This window comes from Oncorhynchus mykiss, chromosome 15, assembly GCF_013265735.2.
Source record: "Oncorhynchus mykiss isolate Arlee chromosome 15, USDA_OmykA_1.1, whole genome shotgun sequence".
NCBI lineage: Eukaryota > Metazoa > Chordata > Actinopteri > Salmoniformes > Salmonidae > Oncorhynchus > Oncorhynchus mykiss.
The window spans coordinates 49,701,126-49,724,912 of NC_048579.1; the positions used below are offsets into that span (position 1 = coordinate 49,701,126).

The 23,787-nt window shown below is 43.1% G+C and overlaps 1 protein-coding gene across 19 annotated transcripts in view; it reads left to right on the top strand.

The window, feature by feature from the left end:
• foxp2 (forkhead box P2) overlaps positions 1 to 23,787 on the top strand; it is a 114,432-nt gene that overhangs the window by 20,595 nt on the left and 70,050 nt on the right. For 2 of the 19 annotated variants that reach the window (XM_036944505.1, XM_036944520.1), the window contains exon 4: positions 16,410 to 16,534. The exons of 14 other annotated variants lie outside the window; for them this stretch is intronic. The gene's annotated coding sequence lies outside the window, so the exon portion shown is untranslated. Of the gene's footprint in view, positions 1 to 16,196; positions 16,535 to 17,664; positions 17,927 to 23,787 lie in introns of those variants that run through there. 3 more of the 19 variants (XM_036944506.1, XM_036944508.1, XM_036944521.1) reach the window with 3 other exon arrangements.

Genomic DNA, 23,787 nt, shown 5'->3' on the forward strand with positions numbered 1-23,787 from the left:
TAAACACTGGATATAAACAGACACACTTTCTCTCTGTGATACCCTCACTCATTTATTTATGTAATTAGCTTTTATATAGGTTTAATTATGCACATTTTCATTCCACACTCGGGGATGGCGGCAGTGTCTACACCTCGTTTTCTATGGTCTATACATCCTCGAGTGCATATTTGTCCCGGGTGAAAGGACGTGTAACAATAGGCAAGGTTATGTATTTTCATATAAAACATTTGATTCTCTTGTTAGTTGGAATTCTTACGTTGCACTGTACACACAATGCAATTGATATGAGCATTGTTTTGAAGGCATTTCGTGATTCTTAATTATCTGTGTCCCCAAGAGGTGCTAAGAAATGCCTACATTTAGATAGTGAGCATAAACCAGTGTGAATCTGGTAGACTGGGGACCTTGGTAGTTGGGGACCTATTCGTTGGTTGCACCTCTGTCACTTGGTCACGTCTTGCCATTGTTCTGATTGTTCTCAAGCCGCTCTCCACCATAGTGGTGCCCAACCATCGTGACAAGCCCAGGCATTCTGAACAGAGGCTAATGACTGTTTCATCTAAATCACACTATAATGCCTGGAAATACGATGACATTGCTGAAATAGGCAAATATTTAGTGGGAAACAACTTTGCCATCATTAGCATGTGGTCAAATTGACTTTAGACAGATGGCAATGTTGTCATTAGCTAGCGAAGTTCGTAAAAAAAAAAATGCTAGCGATACTAACGTTAGCTAACTAAAATCCAGTGGTCTCGCATTATGCCGCGTCTAAAGTCAATCTGGCGACATAAAAATGACGACCAAAGGTTTTCCTGCAAATTATTTTCCTCCGTTTGGAATGTCATTGTATTTCCAAGCCACTGTTATGCACTTCGGATGAAATCTTCAACAGCGCTCATTGACAATACATTGAGTAGAAATCCCTGTCGGGCCTCAGCCCTAAAACACGTTTGTTCCAAAAAATATTGTGATGCAGTGTGCAGCTCATGAATAGCCGCAATTCAGACCAGCCAGCACCACTGCCCATAGCTAGATATCCATTATGTAACTAAAGCACCTCTACTGAACCAGCCATTACATTCAGTCACATTACCTACTGCCATTTTGTTACCTGCTCCAGTTATGCTCTACACTAACAGAGGGGCCATGCAACAGGATTTGAATGGTAATTATTCCATTTGTTCTCTTGTGCCTTCAACTTCCGCTGGAGCGTATTAACACCGTCCCAGTCTACTGAACAACCCATCGCCCACACACTGCACTGGCTATATCTTTCGTCGGATTTATGAAGATATCTATTTGAAAAACCTTTTTGAATATCTGTAAATATGTGCAAGTTAGTCAGTGGCAAATACCTTATCTGTTATTGTTGTTAACACAAACACTGATCGCTACAGTGAAGGCTTAAGTATATCTTACTGTTACTGTCAGAGCTCTAATCAGAAGGGGGGGGGGGGGGGGTCTGTCTGTCTGTCTTAGCACTTGAGGAATCCTCAGAAATTTCACTTGATGGCACTGTTTCCTTTTTCCTCCTCTGCGCCCCCGGCCCAAGCAACAGGGGATGTTTTATGTATGTTCCGCACGCTCCAAAAGAGCTGGGATCCCTCTTCTACTCCTGAGACAGAGTGGCTTTCCCTGGATTTATCTATGGCTCCGGGAAACAAGTTAAGGAGGAACACTCACAAACAAAACAATACTTGAATTCAAAAGTAGGTTATGATATTACTTCAAACCTGATAGTTGAGTATCCGTGTGGCAGATACAGTACAGCTATGGACGAATACTTAGTCTTATTTCAGGTGCCTTATTGAGTATAAATGAACAATTGATTTATTTATTGGATGATATTTTGGATGTAATGTTCTTAAAAAGTGTTAACGATATATCTTCACCGTTGATACTAACATTGTTTCCTAAGCGGACCTCTTGTTCGTCCGTACCTCTTCAAAGGTGGAGCGTAGCCTTCCCTATTGTTTAATATTTCCCAAGCATTGCCAATTCCTGAATTCTAGTAATGTTTCATTTTCAATATAAATCTCTTTACAACAGGAATTGTGTAGTTATTCACCCGTTTAAAATGAATTAAATTAGATTCCTCAGATGCTGCCAGGCGTTCCGTTGATAATTGCATCAACCAGGCGGTACATAATATGACTGAGAGTGTTTCTATGGCTGCAGCAGTTCATTTAAATCCACATCTTTACCTACCTTCGCCGCCACACTTGATATACTGGAAACTATCTGTCAGTGGTGTTTCAGTAATGGCCTCCACGCATTTGAAAAGCCTCTAATTCTTTGTTCTTTCTCTAACTTAAAAGTATAAAATGCAAAAGCATAATGGCTGAGAAAGAGATAGTGTTCAAGACGGGAGCTGTTGACCTTTTTTCCCCCTATTACTCCTGATCCTGTCAGAAATAAAGTGAGGGCACCTCGTTTTCAAGTATGAATCAAACTGAGTTTAAATATGGGAAAGTGCAGCACAGCCCCTGCCCTCCTCTCACATTTTCCTCACCAAATGGTTAAGCATAGCATTCATAGGTGTTGGTCTTCTAATGCTCCCCCATATGTATGAATGCCCTGTATAAAGGTGACATCATAGTGAAAATGAACCAGGGTTTCTATTTCAGTAATATCTGCATCACAAATAAAGATGGGAGTATAATTGAGCCCGGATCATTGCCAGGGGGGGTGGGGGTTATCTCCCCATGGTGGAGATGAAAAATGGAAATCTGTGTACTGGTAAATAGATAATCACACAAAAGTAATTGAGGTTTTCAAACCCCAATCTACTCTGCCAGCGTGAGCTCGTTTGCATGTTAATCACGGGAGTGATTCCCTTTCCCTTCATCGTGAGAAAGTCCACACACTTTCATAACCAGCTTTTAATTGCATTTAAAATGTCACAGAGGTGGAACACATGTAATTTAGCCATAACCGTGTCCAAATTAATGGGCACTACAGAGCCGTTCCGTTGGAATGGGCTGAAATGAGACCGGCTGTTCTGCGTCTTTATTTTTATTTACAGATGCTTCGCTGTATATGTGTCTTTCTGATAACATCTCAAGAGCATCTTTTGACGAATACGGCTCGATGTTTATGCTACATGAAACGTGATCTCTATGAAGCTGTGGGTATGTGTCTTCATCTCAATGCCACTCATCGGGAACCGTACATTCGTGCGATTAAAGAGAGGTATTGGGTTTGATTGTATTTTCTTTCATCGCCAGGTGTTCTTTCGCGTATAAATGACCAAGATGAGGTTTCCATAACACAGCTTAGAGCACTCTGGAGAGGGAAACCTGCAAAACAGACCTATTTAATTTTTCATAGAAGAGGACCATCAGGAGCAATAAGCCAATATTCCTCTTTCCCCCCTTTTCCAGATGCTTTTTCCACCCCTGCATCTTTCCAAACCGAGCCCTTACATTTTTTTCCCAGAAAAAAACAGTGGCAGCACTGCCGAGACCTACATGAAAGGAAGGAACTGTTGAAATGTTAATTTTACCATCTGCTGTTGAGGCCTGCTACCTGTTTGGTGTGTTCCCACCCCCCCTGCCTTCTTTAATTCCCAGTAGTTCTGTTCTGTTTTATGAATGTGCTGGTATTTTGGTTGTTTGAAGTTTGGGGATCTCAGAGCACGACTGAAGAGGAAGAAAAAACTGGGTAAAAAACAGAGCGCCACGTGGAGTGACAGTCCGATTAGCCCTCTTTTTCAAGTCCCGGTCCCTCCTCCCAGTCTCCCTCCTACCTGTCTGTCCCCTGATCCCAGTTACCCTGTCTCTCCTCCCCAGTAACCCCCCCCCTCCCGCCCCCCCGTCTCTCTCTCTCCCTTTTCCTCCCTTCTCTCTCTTCTCTCTTTCTTCCTGAGTCTTAGTGTCTTCAGGGACCAATTTAATGTGTTTATCTAACTGCTTGGGATTTTAATCATTAGTTTACAAGACCCCAAACACCCTTTGTCTAATAATGCTTTCTTTGTAACACTCACACAGTCTGCATAGCTTCCTGTAAGCCTTATAAACCACCTAAAAAATAAATCATACAAAGCCAAAGGTAAAAAAAAATAAAACATCAAATTCCTCTCAAAACTATTCGTCCTCTTTTTTCCCCGGTAAAAAGTTGACACTTTTTAAAATGACATTTCAACAGCTTTTGCTATAAGACTTTTGCCAAATGGACAGATTCCTTTGTGAGATTTGATAGTTGGCAATTAGGGTGAGACATCCTGTGTGCAGAGTTGCTTAGCATTTTCCTTGGCTGGGATCTGATTGTTTAGTCTGCTCTCATTGTGAACTGTTTCTGAACAGCAGTTGACGGTTGTTTGCAAAGTGCTAGGAAAATGTGAGAGGAGGGCAGGGGCTGTGCTGCACTTTCTCTTCTAGTTATTTATTTTTCTCTGTCCTTGGAGCTTGGAATCTGATTTGTGTTCATGTTTCTCTATTCTTTCTGAGCGGTTTTTAAGTGTGGCTGCTGAAATCTAGACTTTGTATGACCTCACTGCACGGCCTGTATTTCATTAATGACCAGGCCTGTGGTTTGGGGGGAGAGGAATATTTTTCATATGACACCGTCTTGCATTAGTGCAGAGCAGCAGCTGCAGAAACCCCCAAAACATCACATTTTGTGGCTTTGAAAGGTGTGAAAATTTCAGCTCCCTAAAGCAAGCCTTTGGAATTGTGTGGTGTGTGTTCAGAAACAGAACTATTGTAAATAAAAAACAGTGTGTCTTTCATTCTTCCTGGCATCTTGTAAAGTCGATAAGGTAGAAGATGCATTTCAGAGTAAGACGTTTGCATTCACACGTCCTTTGACATTGTATATTGTACTTCAGAAAAGACACCTAAAATGACAAGCAGGTATTCAACAGAAAGTAGGCTGTCAGCATTTTGGCATTGAACCGTATCATTTTGTTTACTTTTAAGTAATTTAGGCTCTATAGGGTCTTCTTGTACAAGGGGCTCGTTTAGTTTCTTTTTGTGCAGTAGTGCCACATCTGGCCTGTGTAGCATTTCTTCACAGATTGATTTGCCAGGCTTTGTTGGAGCGACTCACGCAAATCACTCAGCAATTGCTCTAAAAAGCCATTCAACAATACACAGACTCACTTAGTGAACCTCTGCTCCTTGTGCTCCCTCCTCCTAGCTAAACTTCCAGACACTAGACTACTGTAACTCTGTTGGGTACCTTGCAGGATATTGAATATCCAAAAGGAAACCCCAGATTTGTCCAGTCCAAACAAAGAGCCCTTGTCCCCCCCCCCCCCCCCATCCTCTCTTTAAACCAGAGAACTGTCATCATCATCGTGACACAACAAATGCTTTTCCTCAATGCCATAAGATACCATGTGCATATTTTCCCAGATAATTCCTACTATCATTCATCATCAAACACTCCTCCCATGTGTTTCTATCAGCGTGAAGTGTTCCGCTGTCCGTTTGGAACAGGGGCAGGAGTTTGGAACAGCGAAGAAGGCTCCGTACCAAATGGCGCCCTACTCCTTTTTTATAGGGCACTACTTCTGACCAGAGGCCGTACTGGCTCTGGTCAAAGGTAGTGCACTATAAAGGGAAAATGGTGCCATTTGAGAGGCAACCCCAGAAGATGGGAGGGAGGTTGGTTGGTCAGGAAGGCTCGGTGGGTCTGAACAAAGGAGGGATTACCTAATAGTCCTGCTATGTATTTGAAGTCTGAGTCTGCTGTTTGTTTGAGGAGGTGCAGGGTGGATGGGATGGCGGGATGGGCTGTGAAACGTCTCTGCAGCAGCTGATGGGTACTTTTAAGCTGTCAGAAACAGCCCCTCTGCCATCCGTCTTTCTCAATAGATAGGAACAGGCTTTGACGGGGAAGGACACAATGGAAAGAAAGTTTAATGGTGTTTGAATGTTCTCCCAAGTTAGTACACTCTCTCTAAATACAGTATAATTGGGTGTATGTGTTGTACATTAAAACACATCGAGATAATAACTTCACAACAACCTCCCAGTAGATGACTTAAGCTGCATTAGATGCACAATCCAATGACTATTTTGGGATCTGATGTGTAAGGATCTGTAATGAGAATGCTCTCTAAATGCATTGTAACCTAACTCATGAATTGAATGTTTGTAAACACACTCCCGGAATTGTCGGAGAAAATGATGTTCCCAATTACGCAGAGATGAATTCTGTCTCGGCAAAATATCATGAGCTTGTCGTGAACCATTTAATTGCATGCCAAGAGAGTAAAAAACAAGCCTGTTGGAGAAACACAGAACACATCACACATTTGTTGTAACCGTTAGGGACTTGGGAATGACTTCAGGTAATTGCTTTAAATGTGTTTAAAAGTGTTGTGCTTTCTTAGATTAACCTTCACAACCCCCATTTAAAAATACATAAAAAGTTATAAAAAAATATTTTTAAAAACGTGTTCTCTCCAAGAGTCAAGATTTGACTACAAGAGAGGATTTCTTTCATTTGTGGGCAATTTCTAGTGTTCGCTGAGTTATGTCCACTGTAGCCTACACAGGACAACTTTTATTTTTTTTTTTTACTTCTTGAGTTTAGCCACTCAAATGGGATCACTGAAAATATGACTTTTCTCCTTGTCATTTTGAATCAGCCATATTACAACATGTACGCCGCTCTCAAGCCCACCATCAATTTCTGTTTTCGATAAATTGTGAATCTAGTCCGGCTTTTATTGCCATCGCAGTCTGCTTTTCCCTCCACTCAGAGCCCTGAATGTGGACAGCTTTTAAGGTAGTGAGGAAGAAAACTGGTAAGTGGCTCATTTCTCTGGCTAAAGCATTTTTATTTAAACATTTATTAGGCACTTTATAATAAACTATAATGTATTCCTCCAGATTGCAAATGTCCTCTCATACATTGGCTGCCTGGCTATGGCTAAAATGTGGGACTGAAAGTTATTGTTACTGTACTTTATTTAAAAACCGGCAAAATCAATGACATGTTGTTTACTGTAGGTTACGCAAGCTCGGCCATTCTGTGTTCAGTCAATTTCCCCAATGCCAAACGGAATGGCTGTGGAATAATTGCAGTAGGTAACTATTTTCAAAGTGATGTTATTCTTTATTGACTCTCCTACTCTGCAAGATGAGTCTGTATTTGTTTGTGGTGTATGCCCATGGACGGTTGGCAATCTACTACATACTTGAGCCCACCATACAAGAGTGCACTGGAACGGACAGTTAGTCGTTGAAAAGCAATATGAAGCTTATTGCCATTCCCTGTATTTTCAATTGGATGGAACATTGGAGTTTTCATTGACATTGACATGTTCCGGAAAACCATCAAAGTGACTTCTAAACTCCACCAAAGTTCAGCCAAAAACTTGTTGCTGAAAGACTTTTTTAGTTTTTCCGAGGCAAATTGCAGAGCATCACAGTGAGTCTCGAGAAGTGTGTCACAGAATCGTCTACCAGAAGTAAAAATTGCTACTTGCATGCTGTCTTTGACCGAGGACAGCCTTAACCACTCCTGGGGAAAATGTGCCGTTTAGAAAGATATAAAGAAGTAATTTTATTACGAGGTACATCTCCCTCTCAGAAGTGATTTCATTTCTCCTTTCAGCCTCCACGGGAGCCTTTATTTGATCTCATATTCCTGAGTTTAACTGCCTCAAACCAGCCGGCCTCAGTTTATTTTCATTTGGAAAAACATTTTCTGTTGGAGAGGAGGTGGAGGGGGTGGTTGTGGCTTATATTGCGGAACTGCACGGTTCTGTATTGAATGTAAGCGTCCCCTCTACAGAGCAACTTTTCACTCTGTTGGATTGTTGGAAACCAAACTTTTTAAATCCCTCCCCCTTTTCTGATGGAGAAAGAAGTTTGATTGGTGTGTTTTGCCACGCTCGCAATTTAATCTCTATCTCCTGCCTCTTTCCCTACCTCACTTCCTCCCTTGTGAATGCAGAGTTTTTGCAGTCTACCTGATACATTTTTTTACATCACACAAAAGTTTCCAGACAAGCAACCACTGTACCATCATTGAGTAAATTCTTTGAGACGGTTGACCAGAAGTTTAACATCAGGTGCGGTAAAATAGAGAGAGCTGGCCCAGAATCTCAGTTCCAGAACCTCAGGTGTATGTTTTCCCCCAGCTTGAGTGAAGAGCTAATTATGAACCAAGACTCAACAGAGCTGGCATCCCACCAGCTTGCAGGTCCACTCTGACCACCTGGCCTTTTATATCACTGTATTTTTTTATTTAATTGGACGGTATTTTTAGTTTTTGAATAATAAAAGTTCTGTGTTTGCTTTATGAGTAGTGAGTGATCCTAGGATGGCAACACATCTCCATTCTGATTGTTTTGTACTGTTCGTTTCAACTTCAACCAAAACAAATATCAGCACTTTTATCATTTCTGCATTTCCTGCAATCAACTGCAGTTGTGGAAAAGTACCCAAATGTCATACTTGAGTTAAAGTAAAGATACCGTTAGTAGAAAATTACTGAAGTAAAAGTGAAAGTCACCCAGTAAAATTCCACTTGAGTAAAAGTCTAAAAGTATTTGGTTTTATATATACTTAAGTATCAAAAGTAAATGTACTTGATAAAATGTACTTAGGTATCAAAAGTAAATGTACTTGATAAAATGTACTTAGGTATCAAAAGTAAAAGTATAAGTAATTTTTAATTCCTTATATTAAGTAAACCAGATGGCACCATTTTTTTTTTTTTTTTTTTACATTTACGGATAGCCAGGGGCACACCCCAACACTCAGACATAATTTACAAACAAAGCATTTCTGTTTAGTGAGTCCTCCAAATCAGGGGCAGTAGATGACCAGGGATGTTCTCTTGACAAGTGCCTGACTTGGACCATTTTCCTGTCCTGCTAAGCATTCAAAATGTAACGAGTACTTTTAGGTGTCGGGGAAAATGCATGGAGTAAAAAGTACAGCATTTTCTTTAGGAATGTACTTAAGTAGTACTTGAAAGCGTTTTTACTTAAGTACTTTAAACCACTGCTCAATTGAGAGAATTTCCACACTGCCACGTAGTGTGTGCACGATATGGGCAAATCATCTAGGACTTATTTTTAACCAAATGATGCAATTGCGATTTGACTTGCCAATTAGAGCAAAACTGTTGGAATCATGGAAATAGAATGACTATTCTAATTCTATAGTTAGAATATAATAGTGGCACTTTGAATACAGTGTTGTTTGAGATGACAACGAATTAAAATGCCAGGGAGGAGTTATTTTGACGGTAGGAACAAAAAGTGTTGATAAGTGTTTCCTAGGGGACCCTATAAGCTTTGGCTACATTGTTTTCTCTTAGCTAACATATTCTTGCCTTGCTTTGCATATTCCTCTTTGATTTAGAAGATACTGTTGCACAAACAACATGCTGGTTTAGGTCTACACCATCACTGGTATTATCAGGCTGTATTAGCTAGCTACGTTTGCTCTTACTCAGTACATTTATTAGCTAGCTATTAGCGTTAGCGGCTAACAATTAGCGTCTCCCTAGATTTAGAGCAACTTGCTAAGAAAAGACAAACTAGCTGATGTAAGAAACACAAACGAATAGTGTCATTATAGAACGCCAGTGGATTTATATTAAGAAGAAAAGTGAAAACAGCATTGTTGTCATTAACATTGTTGCATGTGCTGCATTGACCATGCAGACTGAACGCAAGAGTCTTGTCGAGGAACACCAAATGCGCTCCTTGAGTGACAGGGGGAGTGTCTAGGTCTGTATGGAAAGTGGCACGGAGAGAGATGACTCAAGTAGCGAAGTAAACTATAAAAATTGACATTACACTAGGCGTATCACATTTAACAAACCAAACATTCAAATACCAGTATAGAAGGTAAAGTAAAAACCCAAACCGGTCCCTTGCTCTCTCTCTGTCCCTCCCTCCCTCTCACTCCCTCCTTCCCTTCCTCCCTCGATCTCCAGAAAGCATCTTTCTCTGCCTGCAACACCTACGTCTTCTTTAAACCTAGACAGATGACAGCATGATGAAAATTTTTTTTTGCAAGAAGTGCAGTTTCAGTGCCCGGAACTCCCACTCTCCTGAATAGTTCCCCTTTTTTATTTGGGTAGCCTCCACTGGGCTCCGCTCCATTCTGAGAATTACCTCCAGATGTAATTCCTATCCCGAATTAGTGGCTAGTAAAAATTACGTTTAAATTAGCAGCGGTGTGGAGAACGTTTAAGTTTGAAATTTCCATATAATGAGTTAATTATTCTTTGGCGAGATGCCATTTTTCCTGTATTTATTTAAGTTTTCTTTCATGTAATTGGTGTCCGGTTGAATGGTATTACTGTCATGAATGGATGGCCTCTGTGTGTCAGTGGTAACTCAGAACAGTGAGGTAAGTGTTCAGGAGGAGCTCCAGTACCAGACTAGACAGATCTATGTACCACTAAACTGCTGTTGATAGCACTGGCCTTTTAAACACTATCTAATCTACTGTCTATACACTGAGTGTACAAAACATGAGGAACACCTTCCTTTTGAGGTGGACCGTGTTTTGCCATCAGAACAGCCTCAATTCGTCGGGGCGTGGACTCTACAAGGTGTCGAAAGTGTTCCACAAGGATGCTGGCCCATGTTGACTCCAATGCTTCCCAAAGTTGTGTCAAGTTGGCTGGATGTCCTTTGGGTGGTGGACCATTCTTGATACACACGGGAAACTCTTGAGTGTGGAAAAACCCAGCAACTCACCTGGCACCTGCAACGTTTAAAGGCACTTAAATCTTTAGTCTTGCCCTCTGAATGGCACACATACGCAATCCATGTCTCAAGGCTTAAAAGTACTTATTTATCCTGTCTCCTCTTTATCTACACTGATTGAAGTGGATTTAAGAAGTGAAATCAATAAGGGATCATAGCTTTCACCTGGATTCACCTGGTCAGTTTGTGTCATGGAATGAGCAGGTGTTCCTGATGTTTTGTACACTCGGTGTACAAAACTCCACGATATGGAATCTACAATGGCACCTGGTACCTGAAAATGTGTAGCCAGGATGTTGTTGACATAGTAGACGCAGTTTGTGGTGTGTTAAAATACTGGTGCTGCGGTCTTTTGAATTTCACTGGACTTTGTCTTAACTCTTATTCTACCTGTGTAGCTATGGTTATCTGAAGACTATGGGAATCCATGAGATCCTCAGCACACGGTGTATGAATGTCAGAAATGGCTTTCCTTTTTATCGTTAGCAGGAAATACACCTGTGGGAGCGGGCTATTGTATGAATCCTTAACCGTTCTCTTTCATCTATCTGATGACACCTTGCCGGCCAGGAACATTAATACCCGATATCCATGTATTTTTCAATATTATCATATTGCAGCCTTTACAATATGATAATATCTACGGTGAAAAAAAGGGGAAGATGTCTGCTATGCTAGGCTACTAGACTTTCATCTGACTCCAATCTGCTGTATAATAGGTAAACTGCTGTGAGGTGCACTTACTTGTTTAAATTTACCCACACAGCCAAGCCTTTGATTTTATCAACGCGTCTAATTCAAATACGTCTTTTGAAGAAAACCTACATTTTAAAGGGAGAGAGAAGAGCGGGGCGCCGAAGAGCCAATTTAACCTGGAGTGTCTGTCGCATTCTCCCCCAGTTTTTCTGTTTGAAGTGCCCGGTCAGCTTGAACTGTCTGACTTCTGTCATTTCGATCTCTTTTATTTTTTTCTCTGCTGCAGCAGTAACGTATATACTTCGGTTGGCCCTGCCTGCAAGCTGGGGGCTGGTGGAAGGGGAGAGAAGGGGTGCAGCTAGGCAGGCAGGTATCATTGAGCAGTGAGAGAAGAGAGAGAGAGAGAGCTGAAACCAGTGGAACGGCGCTGAGCGACTGCTATACGTGGCTCCTCGTGGCGCATGTTGATAGTTCTGTCCGGTTTATTTTCAATAGGAACTGAAAGCTGGGCAGTTCCACCTCTAGCTGCGTATTCGGCCTGTTGATATTGAGTCAAGCAAACACTCACTCTGGGATGTCCTGTTGGGCACCGGGCCAAAGTCGCAAATGGAAGTCAAATGAGAGACTCCTGTGTAGGGAGGGAGGGAGCCTAAAGAGAGGCAGGCAGCCAGCCTAGAAGGTTAGGGTTGGTGAGCTGCCCAGTGACCACCAGTTTGAACTATTCACTTAGCAGTTCCTTTTTAACCACTGGATGGAAGTGGCATACTGTACATCTTGATTAATGCTCTCAGTCGCTGTGAATCTCAATACAGCTGTTTGGCTCAGTCGGGTCCGGCTCCTGCTTCTCTTGTCGATGAATGACTGATTAAAAACATATTCTCGCCGTTGTGACTGTGGCAGCAGCTCTCTGTCTCTCCCTTTCTCCCACTTCTCCCTTCATCTGAAATATCTATGCAAATATGTTTGGACACTCTCATTATCGGCTACTTAATATGGATTTCATTAGGGACCGTTCTAAGCAAGGCACGGGGAAGTTGCCATGGATACTCCAGTTGCTTAAGTACAGTATATTCAAATGTTCAGCCTCCTGTAATACAATCACTGCGCTCTAATGGTCCATTATGGCCACACTGAACTTGTTGTGGGGAGAAAAATTAAAATGGAAAGGCTTAAGATCATTATGTCTTGTTAGTGTGTTTGTGTATTCATCAACTATAACTGTGTTATTCAGTTTTGCTTTTGGAAACATATCGTAGTGACATTTTATTTGATTTAACCTTTATTTAACTAGGCAAGAGAGTTAAGAGCAAATTCTTATTGACAATGGCGGCCTACCCCGGCCAAACCCTAAACCGGATGCCACTGGGCCAATTGTGCGCTGCCAATCACGGCCGGTTGTGATACAGCCTGGAATCGAACCAAGGTCTGTGGTGATGCCTCTAGCATTGAGATGCTCTGCCTTAGACCGCTGTGCCACTCGGGAGCCCCAAAACCTAAACAACATGAAGGTGGTCTGTTTTTAGATATACTAATAGGAATGTTCATTCTATTGAAATACTGCAGGTGTCTGTCTGCATGTAGTCCAACTGCCAGTACCAGTGCAGTGTGTTTGGTTTTGAGAGGTACATTATATTCAGCTGTTCACTGCATATTGTATATTGTAGCTCTGATCTGGTCTAGTTTAAAGAGGAGGGGAGAGGGGGAGTGAATTCAAGTGGTTAACCCTCCATGCAAAGTGAACATCATGGCATTTGGGCAAAGGGCTGAAACAAATGCACACTCTCTCAGTCACTGCACACACAAGCCATAGGGCAAGGATCATCAACTAGATTCAGCCACAGGACGATTTTTTTTTTCATTGGATGGTCGGGTAGGCGGAACATAATTACAAATCATTTGTAGACTGCAAGAAGCCCAAACGGATATAATATTTGACTAAAACATAATCATTTCAAACCTTGCTTAAATTTGTATATGATCACGTGTTTCTATTATGCGTGGGAATCCTTGGGAACGGATTTCCAAAATTAAAATCACTTGGAGCTGGTGTTCCTAGTGTTTTTACAGTCTTTTATGTCTAGCAATGACAATTCTAACAACAAAAATATTATATTTTTTTACTCAGAATACTTGGGGGGCCAAATAAAACCACCCACAGGCCAAATTCGGCCTGAGGGCCGTCAGTTGGGGAACCCTGCCATCAATCTTTCCCTCTCTCGCTCTTTCTCCATCTCTCTCCATCTCTCTCTCTCTCTCTCTCTCTCTCTCTCTCTCTCTCTCTCTCTCTCTCGCTCTCTCTCTCTCTCTCTCTCTCTCTCTCTCTCCATCTCTCTCTCTCTCTCTCTCTCTCTCTCTCTCTCTCTCTCTCTCTCTCTCTCTCTCTCAGACTCATGCTATTGCTGGGCTCCTTTTTTTAATGCATTTTTCAAACGCAGCACCTCTAAGTGGCAGTTCCACACCAGTGTTTTTCCCTTCCTCTTAATTCCCATTTGTTTCAGCGTTGAAGTGTTTTGGCCATAATAAATCATTCTAATGGTGGGTAAGGTGAAAGAGGCTCTGGGTATCTCTGTGTCTGCCCTGAGCCCAAGTTGCTGCCTGTGAGATTGACTAGCCCAATGATGCTAGTGGTGATGGTGGTGGCGGACGCCCTGGTCTCACTCTCCAGTGTGGAAGTGTGGAATGTAGGGATGAGGCTCTTGACACTGTCTGATGGCCCCGGGCAACGCGCTTTGTGTCTGCTTTAATTGGAAATTAATAGTTAGAGGGTTGCTATGGAAATGATGCCATCGCTCAGAGATAGAAACCTACACCACCACTACAACTGCCATAGTTATTACCATCCCCCACACCGGCACTACCCTCCTCTTTACCCCCCCCCCCCCCCCCTCCCCTGCTACCCATGTCTCTTCTTCTGTCACGGTGAAGAGACGCTGGTGGCGTTGTTTCTTGACCTTGGTGGTGTGAAGGCCTGGAAGAAAATACAGGCAGAAAACATACAGTGAAGTGTTAGTGATGCACAATGTCTTGTTGTTCTCTGGCTGACAATGTCAAGGAGGGTGGCTGGGTGGCTTTTCAACGCCCAGAAAACTGTCTTGTGTTTATCTTCCAAGTGGTTTATGGGGTGTTGAAGGAGCATTATAGCCACATAGCTCAACGTGTTGAAAGTAAAAATGGGCGTAATTGCTCGGCCCAATGTTTGTGCTCTAAGCAATTTAGACCTTGTAGCTGTTTCTCAGGCACAACTCCCCCTTGATCTTGTTTAGTGTTTACCACGCTGCTTCAGACAGTGAAGGCAAATGAAAATGCTAAAGCTTTTTGGCTTTCGCTGTTGCTTTTTTTTTAATAAGGATATCAGACAGCTCAAATCTGCTGGTTGGTATATAATGTGCTATTCGGAGCCTGTGAACTCATGCCAACACACCGCTCCGAGCTGTGAGTTCAAGTGGTCTTATACCCCGAGTTAGAGGCTAGATCTTTTACTAAATAAATCTGTCATGCCTGCCTTGGGTGCATCTCCCTGAGCATGAAAGTTCCTGCTCCGCGTACTCTCGCTGTCAGTGAATTTGTGTCTGTTTATCTTTGTTTATGCTGTAAGAATAGTTTGTTGAATTTCATGAGTACACATTCATCCGGCAGACTTCAACACACAGGCACTTACGCCTGTGCGCGTGCACACACACACACACACACACACACACGAGCACACACACACACGAGCACACACACTTGTGGGGACACGTGTGTTTCAGGTCTGGGGGAGCCTGTGTGAGTTATATCGACCCTTCCTCCACATCAGCCTCTCCTCCTCTTGTTTCAGTGGCGTCTACACAAACACAGCCAGCCAGACGACGCCTAGGATTGAATCTCACAAGTCCATGTGGCGTTGTGAGCTGGTAGCAGATGGACTTGCTTTTGCATCTGCTGTGTGCAGACTGGGCTTTGTACTGTTCTCCTGGGGGAGACCGAGGCTTTCTTCTCTGCTAGTAGATTCCTGTCTGCTGGAGCAGCTAAGGAAAACATCTGTGGCATGCAGGAGAGAGAAGAGAGAGAGAGAAAGAAAGGAGAGAGAGAGAGCGAGAGAGACAAAAAAAAGTGAAAATTGACAAACAGCATTAGCTCAAAATGTTCCTTCTCGTTTCTGCCGGCGTGTGTTGTTTACAGTACAGCAAGTATGTCAATACATCACAGTCAGACTGGCGACAATGTAGCTGGCAGACAGAGGGGACGGTTGTTCTTTGGCTCCAATTAACCATTGTTAAATGATGAAATGCACTGTGCAAAATACGTGAGGCATGATGGGCATCTGTAAAGACAAATGTGTCTTTTGTGAAGTGGTTTGTCTGATGCGGATGGAGGAAAAGCTGTGAAAAGCTTGTCTGCTGTTCCCCCCCCCCCCCCCCCCCCCCTCCCCTCCCCTCCGCTCGAATACTTCCTCTGTAAAGAGGTCTTTTTGAGTTTCGCCAGGCTTACAGCACATTGTTGCAGGCTTGCCCTAAAAAGGGAAGACAGAGATATATTTATCAGAGTCGTGGGAGCTGCATGGCAGAAGAGGCCGACGCTCTTCTGTGACTGGTGTCTTCCTGAGAAAGGAAGTGAGAAAAGCACTCACTGTTTGGAGATCACGCCTGGTCCGCTCCTGAACCTTTGTCACTCCTCTTTCTGCTTGCTATGCAGAAAGGAAAAAAAACTTGACCCCCCCCCCCCCCCCCCCCCCCACGTACCCCCTCCCACACCCCTGCCAAATCCTACCTCCCCCTACCCTTGCAATCAAACCGCTGATTTTTGTGTACGATTGGTCCTCGGGTGCCAAAACAATCAGAGGGGATGCTTGATTTGTTTTAATTACCCAGAAGTGCAATGGTTCTTGGACGTGACCGGGCAGAGGTGCTCTGTCACAGTGGTGTCATTACTGCTGTAAATACCTCTTTGATGATGTCTTTGACAGTTAGCGTCAGCTAGTTTTTTTTACATTTTTCTTTCCTCTTTTTTTTTTCTCTCGTTCCCCCTCTCCCTGAAGCTGTTTTCTACCAGTGACATTTCCCCCCCCCCTTGATGCACCGTTAACGCTCCGAGGCTTCTAAGAATATCTTCAAATGCCTCTTACCCGGGGGAGTGGAGTTCTCTCTTGTCATTGTTTAAAAGGTAGGCTACTTTCTCTCTCTGCTTTACGTTATTGGCAGTTTGTATTGATGATTTGTGTTTGTGAACAGATCTGTGTGTCGTGGTAGTTCTGTGTGGTGTGGTCTGAGGGCAGTTATCCAGTAATAGATAGACCGACGTGTCTAATTGTTTTTAAGAGCTCTACTACTCTCTCTCTCCCGGAGCACAGCGCACAGAGCCGAGGCTACAGGCTGCTCCACTCCCTCTCTCCCACTCATCCTATTCTGCCTGTTTAGACAGCGACACAGAGACGGAGACGCTGAGAAAGGCACTGAGCTGTGCTAGAAATAAAGCCAGGCACACATACCTCTCTCCCAGGGTGTCCCAAAACGCTCCCTTTCAGCTGCGGTTCTCCCTCAGCCGGTTAGTTAGTTCCCCTCGACGCGCCGCCAGGTAGGGATGCAGGCTGTGCCGGCGAGAGCTGAGGTAGCTCGCTCGTGTGTGTGTGTGTGTGTGTGCGTGCGTGTGTGTTTGAGGGAGAGAGAAGGAGAGCTCCTGCAAGTAGCAGATGTGCGTTGAGAGAGAGCGGTGTGAGAGAGAGTTGCCTGGCAAGCGTGCAGACGAGGCCCGAGGGGAGACCCGGCTCGCATCCTGTGAGGAGTCAGACACTCTACATGTACGCGTGTAAAGGTCCCCCCCCCCCCTACCCACACACACACACACGCTGCACTCACTCACTCACTCACTCACCCTCTCACTCACTAGTCAAAAGCAGCGGAAAAACCCCCACAAAAAAATAGTTTTTGAAGGTCACTCTCAGATCAGACACCGAGCCGTAATAATTGTAATGTCTTTCAAAGTCAATAAAAAAGGAGAATGAAATGATAAGTAGTGTTTTCAAGTAATTGTGATATATTTCATCAGCGGTCGGCAGGCCGGGTGTATGATGGTCTAATTATTTCCTGCGTGTCAGGAGAGAGAAGGCGCTGTGTCTAGGCTATAAATTTCCATTTTGGGCACTTTTTTTTACTCCCTCTCCCTGCCTGAGAAGGCAGGCAGCAGCCCCCCTCTCTCTCCCGCTCTCTCTCTTTCTGATCTCTCCCATTGGGCCTGTCCGAGAGGGGCTGCCTGTTGGTAATTGCCCAGTGACAACTGGAAATGATAGAATAATTGTCAGGAAGGCCGTTTTTTAATGGGCGACGGGGTGATTTAAGTATGCATGAACAGGGCTTCGAGAGAGGCAGGGAAGAGCAGTGGCGGCGTTGTCTTGTTTATGATGCGAGCCTCTATAAACACAGTTGGAGTGATGAGAAAAGATAGAAGCCCCTCTCCCCCTGTGACACCCCAGTCTGCTCCTCACCACTGCAAACAACACCAACAGCTTTCCTTCTCTGGCCACCAGACACTGTCTCTGACACTACTCCTCACCTCCAGGTAATAAAACCAAGCAACTCCAACTTCATCCATCCATTCTCATCCTGCTCTCCGCGCACCTCTCTCTCTCTCTCTCTGCTCTCTGTACCGCTCACCTCTCGCTGTATTCATGGCTGTGTTTTCAACGGCAGGGAGGCGGGCTGCTCATCCAGTATTTGGCTAGCTGCTGTACTTTGGCTTGGATTGTGTTCTGTGTGTGTCTGTGGGCTGTGCATTCATGTGCTGGTGGTTAATTGCTCTGGATGAATGAATGGTTGGGCTGGTGATTAGTGTTTGTCTGTGGATGTGAACATGCTGTCTTTTTTTTTTTTTGAGCTCTTAGCTGTCTTAGTATTGTGTTGGCTTCTTTATTTGATGTGTGCACTTTAGACTGCTGTTTAGGACGTTGTGTTGATGTGGAGTTTACTGTGTTACTAATGGGCAAATTATTGATCATTAAAATCAAGAGGTGAAAGTAATGTTTTTTCGGATGAGATTTTACTGGTGGTGATGAAATGAAAAGGGGTCACCCTCCACCGTGATTCTTTATAAGTTAATAAAGATCAAATATAAATGAGTTGCAGATATTTGTTTTACTAGGGTGAGTCTTTTATTTTGAGTTATTTAGCTAGATAAAAAAATAAAAATTGTAAGTAAGGACTCGTTTATATCTTAAGGACCCAAACTTTATAGGGCATGTCTCAGAACAGCATATCCATAGAGCAAATCCCTTAAGAAAGGAGGGAGAGGGAGGGTCACAAAAATTATAAGCTGGCGAAATACTAATTATCTTTATCAAAGGCGGGTGAATAATTTGTTTACTTAAATATTCATGACATGGAGTAAAGCATGGTATTGGGCTGTTGTGAGTATATTATTAACATTTCATAGGTCTTTCTGCTGGAATGCGGATAGGCTTCCTCTTCATAATTTAATACCCAGATGCATAATGAGCTATGTGATTAGTTCACGTGGAGAATTGGCCCAACTCCATTTTGAAGGCAGATAATTTACATTGTTCTCCAGAGTCCTGAATATAATAGGTTATTTAGTGCAATAAAATTAAATGCTACACATTTTATATTTCAGCTTACAAATCCCCCTGGCGATATTCTGTTTTGGAGCTTTTTTCCTCTCTCTCTCTCTCTCTCTCTCTCTCTCTTTGTGTCTCTCAGAAACAATGCATTTTGAAATTGTTTAAGTAAAACACATGTTTACCTACATGTTTTATTTAGAATGCACCGTGGCCAATTAGCACTGTTCATTAGCAGAACTGGGTATTTGTTTTGAAAGTTTAACCAATCACTTTGTTACGCTAATTGTGATGTAATTTAATTTGAGTCCCCGTAATGATGATGCCGCTATTATCCACATAAATGATGCAGTTAAGCAGCGCCACGCTCATTTGCATGTGCTTGAAGGGGAGAGCTGAAACGAGGAGGCTCCGGTATCACCTTGCTGTAATTTTCCACCTCTGTTCACTCCCGCCCTTTGGGTCGTCCCGGGCTGTCGTTGGGTATTGATGATCAGCGCTTTTATCCGTTTTTTTTTTATTACTAATGACAAAAGAGGGTGCCAACTGATTCCTAGAATTGTAGGACGTGTAAATTAAATAATTGAGGGGAAAAAAAACGATTATTCATCAATGGACGTATCAAACATTAAGTGAAGTCTCGGTGAAGTCTCGATTTTTATTTTTTGTTCTTTTTTTTTGGGGGGGGGGGGGGGGGGGGGGGGGAGTACCTCCTTGAATTCACATTTGCACATCAAAGTGGATCCTTTGTTGGGCGAGAGCTTAATTTTGTATCTGTTGATTCCATAATCTATGGTTTAGACATTATGCAGATGGAGCTATAGTGATTAGCTGGCTGTGTTTAAAATGGAAAGTAGCTGTAGCTGGTACTGTAGTGGGGTGGGTAGCTATAGCGGGGAGTCATTTTTAAATCAATTCCTAAAATCCTGAGCGGGGCAGGAGTGATATCCGTTTGGAGACCTCACGCTGGCTGTTTGGTGTGTGACTAAGCCACTGTTAAAGACTCCCCTTTATCTGTTTTGTCCAGGGTTAGACTGGTCATTTCTTCTGAAAAGATGATTTTTCTTCTGACCAATCTCCCCCGTTATGGACCTAATTGGTTACATAAATCTTGTCTCGGTATGAATGAGAAATGTTGTGGTCTTGTCAAGTGTAATCTTCACCCTTATTTACCAATTCATTAAGATCTATCGATGCAGGACTGGTGAGGGGGAATGACAACATAAATCAGGCCGTGGACATAATGACCCTAATCAGCCAGAAATAACTGGAAACGTCACAATGAGCTATGTCTCTGTATCGCTCTGGCTGGATCCCTCTCTCCTCGCTGCAGCTCTGCCCGCTGTCCCTCCGTCCACTTTGCCGTCATTCGCTCCTCTGTCCCCCCCCCCCCCCCCCCCCCCCCTCACCTTCCCTCAGAAGAAGCCGCAGGCACCTCTCTTGTTGCTTGCGTCAGTCAGGAAGTCCATCTCATCTCACAGCTTGTTTTTATCTCGGGCCCCAGCAACAAAAGTAGACCATGTCAACGACAGATAATCACATCAGAACAATGCAATGAGAGATGAAATATGCGTCGGAGGAGTTGGGTAAATAGTCCCTGGTAGAAAGATGGACGTACAGGTTTCCAGCCACCGGTGAAAGTTCTTTCTTCCCTGCTTCACAACGCTGCTGCGTCCTCTCTGTAGATATTATTGGAGCAGACAATGGGGCCTTCTCTTTTATAGGTCAATTACTCGTGATTAGGTGGGCTAAGTTAATTAATGGGAATTTCCCAAAATGCAAACGAGGGCCTAGCTTGATGAGCTTTCGTCACTGTCTGCTTGTGGTCGCCCACTTTGGTGCCACCTCCTCCTCCTCCTCCTCCTCCTCCTCGCAGAAGGAGGTGCTTGATGGGTAAAATGTAAATGATATGGGAAGAGCTTAAGGGGAGAACGTACTCACTAACCACACATAAGGACTTAGATTCTCCTCTTCCCGTCAATGCTCTGCTACTGTGTATTACAGACCCAGAGGCAGATAGAGAGACAAGACACTCTCCATACACAGACAGGTGTAAATCTCCATTGACCTCCGGAAATCTCAGATATAATTAAAGACCAAGTTGAATATTTATTTACTTTAAAAAAAAAACGTTTTATTTATTATCATTGATTTATATTTATTTTCATATTTAAGGTTATTTCTAACCATTTGGATAATTAACTGGAATCGTTAGCCATTGTTTTGTATATTTAAGCACACTGTCTTAATGGAGAATGAAACTGTAGAGTAAGACACTGTGTAATATGAATTATTTAAATGTACTTTAGGACATTTAGTACAGTGCAGACATCCTTGGTTACGTTGGCAGAATACACACACACACACACACACACACACACACACACACACACACACACGCTCCCAGACACTTACACACACTTGCGTACTCTCCCCCTCTTTCTGTCTCGTCTTCTTAATGTAAACAGAACAGAATTAAGTTCTGAACAATCTCTCCACAGAATGACTGGGACCGACTATTTCTTGTCAGCTAAAATGATGAATTGAAATATGACTGAGGTTTTCTGAGCATGGTCTCATTGTGCTGCCGATAAGGACGTGTGATACCGTTTCAGAGAATAATGTTAATCCTAAAAAAGATAAGTCTATTATTCCTTCATATTCATCCCCTTTTCATTTTTCCAACCCCTGGTTTTGTAAATATGATTTCTTCCCCTAAAGCAATCTCATCTTCTCGTTCCGTTGTGAGTCACTTTGAAATTGCTTTATCTGAAAGAGAAACCCTTACCACTACACACAGGTTTTTAGAAATAGTCATTAATGCTCTTTATGGTGTCCCTTCAGTGCCAAAATAAGGAAGCTTTTCTTTTCGGAAGCGGCACGGTCTGCTCTGGCTTGGCTATACTTCATCTCCAATAGTGTAGCTGTGTTGAACAGAACTTTACCAGTGGCTGTTCTCTCCCTGATCGTGTCTCACTCCTTAGGGCTCCGGGAGAGGTAGCAATAAACCACAGTGACTTCCTTGGGCTGCGAGGAGCGAGAGCTTCGCTTGCGAATTACACCTCAAGTACAAACAAGCATCTTTGTCATATTTAAGGGTTTATGTAAGCAACGAGCTGAGTGGTAAACGTTCAAATGAATTAAAACTTGTTTTATTTCTTTTTTTAGAAATTGTTATTTCAACTCAGGGTTGGAGTTATCATGTTGTAAGTACCAGCTCAGAGCCAGTGTTTTAAGTGGGTGATAATCTGGCATTTTGATTTATTAGGCAATCTTAAGTGTTAAATATTTGAGCGTAGCCAGGGCCCGGTACTTCTTTATTTTGAATGTGTTGTAACTTATGGCAATGATTAATTAATTTCACTGGAGCACAGAATTTGTGATTATTTTAAGTGGTGTCCATATCTTGACTTGATCTGAACTGAAGGAGCCAACAGACGGTGAAATGTCATTTTTGTATTCTTTTTCCAGTGAATGTAAGAATTCCAACTACCTGAACTGTGAACTGATAATGAATAGACTTCTTGGATCACAGAGTCAGTGGTCACGTTTGGTTTCTGAAATAGTCATCAGGCTTCTTTAGGCTGGAGTTTCATATACAGTATCATGCAGGCACAGGGAGACTGGGTCCGTGTTCCTGACTGCAGAAAGACACTGCAGAGTGGAATCCTGAACACTCAGGCTATTTGAATCCTGGGCAAATCTCAAATGACACCCTTTTCCCTATAGTGCACTACAAAGTCCACTACGAAGCAGTGCACTATATAGGGAACATGCACTATATAGCTGAACATGCAGCATATGTGACACCCTGCCACCGCAGTTCCATTTTGGGGCAGATAGAGACCTTTATGTGTCAAATAGGGGACAGTATAACACAGTACATCTAGATAGATGGCCAGTGTTGTGTGTTTGGTACATGATGAAGAGGGAGACATGTTAGTTAATGAGGAAACATTAGGGGCTGTTAGAGAAAGGTGTGTTTGTGTGTGTGTGTGTGTGTGCGTGCGTGCGTGTGTGAATTGTCTCTGTCCTCCCACATCAGTAGTCTCACTACAAATTCACAATCTCAGCCCTGAATGCGTTGTCAGGATTCTGTCTGGGATTCTTCACCTGATGGAAAAGACAGATTTGCACGGCGTAAGATTCATGAGCAAACATTGACTCAGCCGGAGAGGAATAGCAAAGCAAGGTGCCGTTACAGTGGGAATTAGACACAAAGAGAAGTTACTTTAAACATTTGCAAATAATGTGTCTCTCGCACTGCATCTGAAATGATTCTCATTCTATCAGACCCCGTAATAGGGACGTTGAAGTCATCCATGACCTTTGACCGCAGACAGATAAAATTCAGTTTTCTCTCACTACCTCCCCTTAAACACTTTGTATGACTATTATTTTCCCTCCCTAGCTGTACACCTATAGTATTACCAGTAAATTACGCTGGCAATAACAGTCTGTGTCTGTGTAACTGATTCATATAATATGTGGTCTGGCACTCCTCATTGGAAGATTATGGCTTGAGAAAATGGCGTCAAATAGCTGGTGTGTTAAAATGCAGGACACTACCAATTTAAGGGATGTCAAACACACCGACGAGGCAGACATTGCTGAGCCTTATTCACTCACTCATGCACTGTTCAACTCCTCCATAGCCCATGGACTCTGGATAGCGCTAGTCCAGTAAATATTGTTACTAAGGGTGGAGGGCTGGATGCTTCCGGCCCAGTTGTTTCTAGGAGAATCTGATCCCAGGGCGGACCGGTTGGTACCCGCGAGGGGTGAAGAAAATGGGGAAAGACCTGCGATGGACATACACACATGTATGCCCAATGCACGCACACACACA